General features: G+C 43.4%; 1 pseudogene; it reads left to right on the top strand.

Annotated features, from left to right (window-relative positions):
- The window catches only part of LOC100986185 (GTP-binding nuclear protein Ran-like), a 40,182-nt pseudogene that overhangs the window by 25,097 nt on the left and 10,486 nt on the right, over window positions 1–4,599 (top strand).

The raw sequence follows: 4,599 nt of genomic DNA, 5'->3' as shown, positions 1-4,599 counted from the left end.
GTAAGTGAACTATACTCTGGGCCCCTCCAATGAACATAGTCAACTGGTCGGTCTTCTTCTCTCATGTAATAAATCCATCCTAACATGTTCACTTCTCTAAGCTTTTTGATCTATTCCTCTATAGTCTACCACTAAGTTCTAGTATTGATGCTTCATTTAGTGTGGACCACTGCTTTATTCTACCTTCCTAAAACCATTTCAAAACTGGCCTCTGGGGCACTTGCCAGTGTGCTGAATCCTGTGTCACAGGAGAGTACCTCCATATTAACACACTTTTCTCTATTCAGTTTTGTAATCTGTCCTGTAGATCCAGCATCCTCAGATATACTCTTCCAGTTTTTGCTGGTAAACGTCAGCCAAGTTCTGCAGCTCCTTTTGTGTATATAATGACTCTCTTTTTGTGTATAATTCCTCTCCTCCCTCAGCAGGTCAAGCACTTCTCCCGTTATCCCATGTTGAAATTTGACCATAGTTATTGTTCTAATTGCTGGGAAGGGAGGGGGCAGATCCTGAGAAGGGTAGGCATTGTCCCAGACAATGCCTCATTTGAGTTCCTTTCATGATCTTCAATTGGGGCAGGGTGCGGTGGGGGACTGCTGTCCTCTAAAAGGAGGATTGCAGCACTTCTGCATGTCCAGAAGTTTCTGGAGGATCTTGGGGTTCAAGGTTCCCAAATGCATCTACTCAGTAATCTCTCTTCCAAGTCTTAGGGTCCCACTCTTTACTGGGACCCTGGTTTTGGTGTAGGAGACTCACTGGAACTGAGGAATTCAACCTTCTCTGAATTTTAGCTTCTCTTATGATTTGCTCCTGAGCCTGGTGACATGGTTTGTATTTGTGTCCCCAACCAAATCTCACATTCAATTGTTATCCCCAATGTTGGAGATGGGGCCCTGTGGCAGGGGACTAGATTATCGAGTTGAATTTCTCATGAATAGTTTAGTACCATCCCCTTGGTACTGTTCTCACAATAGTGAGTGAGTGCTCTCAAGATCTGGTCGTTTAAAAGTGTGGCATCTCACATGTACACACAAACATATACCATATATAGCAACATTTGCAGTCCAAAAGAAATATAAACAACAGTAGAGATGCAATGTTAAATCATAACTGCATAAAATTAACTGTAGTATATACTGTACTACTGTAACAATTTTGTAGCCGCCTCCTGTTGCTATTGTTGTGAGCCCAGGTGTTGTGGGCATCTGCTTAGAACTGCATGGGACACTAATCATCTCTGCATGAGTAGTTTGTCTCTCCAGTAAATTGCATATCACAATAAAAAGTGATCTCTTGCAATTTTCATGTGTTTTTCATTGTGTTCAGTGCAATACCATCAACCTTGAATAACACCGTGGGACCTATGGTGGGACAAACCTTGAATAACGCCATGGGATGAAGTGCCACTAGTGATGCTGGAAGTGCTCCTAAGAAGCAGATAAAAATCATGACATTAGAAGAAAAAAGGTGAATTGCTTGATATGTACCATAGATTGAGATTTGCACCCGTGGTTGCCCACCATTTCTTTTTCTTTTTCTTTTTTGAGACAGAGACTCGCTCTGTCGCCCAGGCTGGAGTGCAGTGGCGCAATCTCGGCTCACTGAAAGCTCCGCCTCCCGGGTTCATGCCATTCTCCTGCTTCAGCCTCCCAAGTAGCTGGGACAACAGGTGCCCACCACCGCGCCTGGCTAATTTTTTGTGTTTTTAGTAGAGATGGTGTTTCACCGTGTTAGCCAGGATGGTCTCGATCTCCTGACCTCATGATCTGCCTGCCTTGGCCTCCCAAAGTGCTGAGATTACAGGTGTGAGCCACCACGCCCAACATTTGGTTGCCCACCATTTCAGTGGTAACCACTGATAAATGAATCCAGTGTAAGGACTATTATGAAAAAGAAAAGGAAATTAAATTAATGAAGTTGTTGCTGCAGCTGTGCCAGTAGGTATGAAAACCTTGAACATTTTGCAAAATACCTTTTTATGTTGTATTGAAAATGCAGCTTTTGGCCAGGTGCAGTGGCTCACACCTATAATCCCAGGACTTTGGGAGGCTGAGGCGGGTGGATCACTTGAGGTCAGGAGTTTCAGACCAGCCTGGCCAACATGGCGAAACCCTGTCTTTACTAAAAATACAAAAATCAGCTATGCGTGATGGTGCATGCCTGTAATCCCAGTTAGTCAGGAGGCTGAAGTTGAACTTGGGAGGTGGAGGTTGCAGTGAGCCGAGATCTCGTCACTGCATTCCAGCCTGGGTGACAGAGCGAGACTCTGTCTCATTAAAAAAAAAAAAAAAAAAAAAAAAAAAATAGCCAAGATAGGCCAGGCACGGTGGCTCATGCCTGTAATCCCAGCATTTTGGGAGGCTGAGGCAGGCGGATCACTTGAGGCCAGGAGTTTGAGACCAGCCTGGCCAGCATGGTGAAACCCCATCTCTACTACAGATACAAAAATTAGATGGGCCTGGTGGTGTATGCCTGTAATCCCAGCTACTCAGGAGCCTGAGACAGGAGAATTGCTTGAACCCAGGAGGTGGTTGCAGTGAGCTGACATCACGCCACTGCACTCCAGCTTGGGTGACAGAGCAAGACTGCATCTCAAAAAAAAAAAAAAAAAAAAAGTCAAGATAACAGGAGAAGCAGCTTCTGCTGATCAAGAGGCAGCAGACAAGTTTCTAGATGTCATTAAGACAATCATCGTGGAGAAAAGATATCTGCCTGAACAGGTTTTAATGCAGATTAAAGTGCCCTATTCTGGAAAAGAATGCCAGAAAGGACATTTGTTAGGAAGAGAAGCAAGCAAGCACCAAGATTTTTCGCAGGAAGGGACAGGCTAATTCTACTGTTTTGTGCAAATGCAGTTGGTTTTATGATAAGAACTACTCTTATCTATAAAACAGCTAACCCCTGAGCCTTGAAGAGAAAACATAAACACCAGCTGCCAGTCTTCCGGTTGTATAACTAGAAGGCTTGGACAACAAGAGCCCTGTTTCTGGATTGGTTCCATAGATGCTCTGTCCCTGAAGTCAGGAAGTACCTTGCCAGTAAGGGACTGCCTTTTATTGAATGATGCCCCTGGCCATCCAGATCCCTATGAGTTCAACACCAAAGGCTTTGAATTGGTCTCCTTGTTCTCAAACACAATGTCTCTAATCCAGCCTCTAGATCAGGTAGCCATAAGGACCTTTAAGGCTCATTACACATGGTACACTGTGGAAAAGATTGTCAGTGCTATGGAAGAGAACTCTGATAGACAGAACATCATGAAAGTCTGGAAGGATTACATCATTGAAGAAGCCATCGTTGTTATGGAAAAAGCCATGAAAACCATCAAGCCCAAAACAATAAATTCCTGCTGGAGAAAACTGTGTCCAGGTGTGTATGACTTCACAGGATTTACAACAGAGCCAATCAAGGAAATCATGAAAGAGATTGTGGAGGTGGAAAAAAAAGGTGGTGGTGGGTGGGGGGAAGGGTTTCAAGATATGGATCTTGGAGAAATTAAAGAGCTAATCAGCACCACACCAGAGGAATGAACAGAAGACAACCTGATAGAGATGAGCGTTTCTGAACCTGTGCCAGACAATGAAGAAGAAGATGTAGAAGAAGCGGTGCGAGAAAACACATTGACATTAGGCAATTTAGCAGAAGGGTTCTGATTATTCAAGATTGCTCTTGATTTCTTTTATGACATGTACCCTTCTACGATGCATGCACTGAAACTAAAGCAAACTGTGGAAGAATTGGTACTGTATAGGCACATTTTTAGAGAAATTAAATAGCAAAAAAGACAGAAATTACCACGTATTTAATCTCCATAAAGTTACACTAAGTGTGCCTGTGTCTCCTGACTACCCTTCCACCTCTTCCACCTCAGCCACCCCGAGACAGCAAGACCAACCTCTCCTCTTCAGCCTACTCAACCTGAAGACGAGGACAAAGACTTTTATTTTATTTCATTTATTTATTTATTTTTGAGATGGAGTCTCGATCCTGTTGCACAGGCTGGAGTGCAGAGGCACGATCTCGGCTTACTGTAACCTCCACCTCCTGGTTCAAGCGATTCTCTTTCCTCAGCCTCCCAAGTAGCTGGGATTACGGGCACGCTCCACTACGCCCAGCTAATTTTTGTATTTTTAGTAGAGACGGGTTTTCGCCATGTTGGCCAGGCTAGTTTTGAACTCCTGACCTCAGGTGATCCACCTGCCTCGGCCTCCCAAAGTGCTAGGATCACAGGCATGAGCCACCGTGCCTGGCCAAAGACTTTTATGATGATCCACTTAATCAATAGCAAATACATTTTTTATCATGATTTTCTTCATAACATTTTCTTTTCTCCAGCTTGCTTTGTTGTAAGAATATAGTATATTATACATTTGGCATACAAAATATGTGTTAATCGACTGAGTTATCAGTAAGGCTTCTGGTCAACAGTAGGCTATTAGTGATTACGTTTTTGAAGAGTCAAAAGTTATATGCAGATTTTCAACTGCACAGGGAGCGCCTCTAGCCCCCACATTGTTCAAGGGTCAACTATATTTTCTTCGTATATGTATATATATTTCATTGAAATTTCAATGAAGACTTCTGAAGACTACATAGACC

Source organism: Pan paniscus, chromosome X (assembly GCF_029289425.2).
Source record: "Pan paniscus chromosome X, NHGRI_mPanPan1-v2.0_pri, whole genome shotgun sequence".
Classification (NCBI taxonomy): domain Eukaryota; kingdom Metazoa; phylum Chordata; class Mammalia; order Primates; family Hominidae; genus Pan; species Pan paniscus.
Note: the sequence above shows the minus strand (reverse complement) of the source record. Positions and strands in the feature narration are given on the sequence as shown.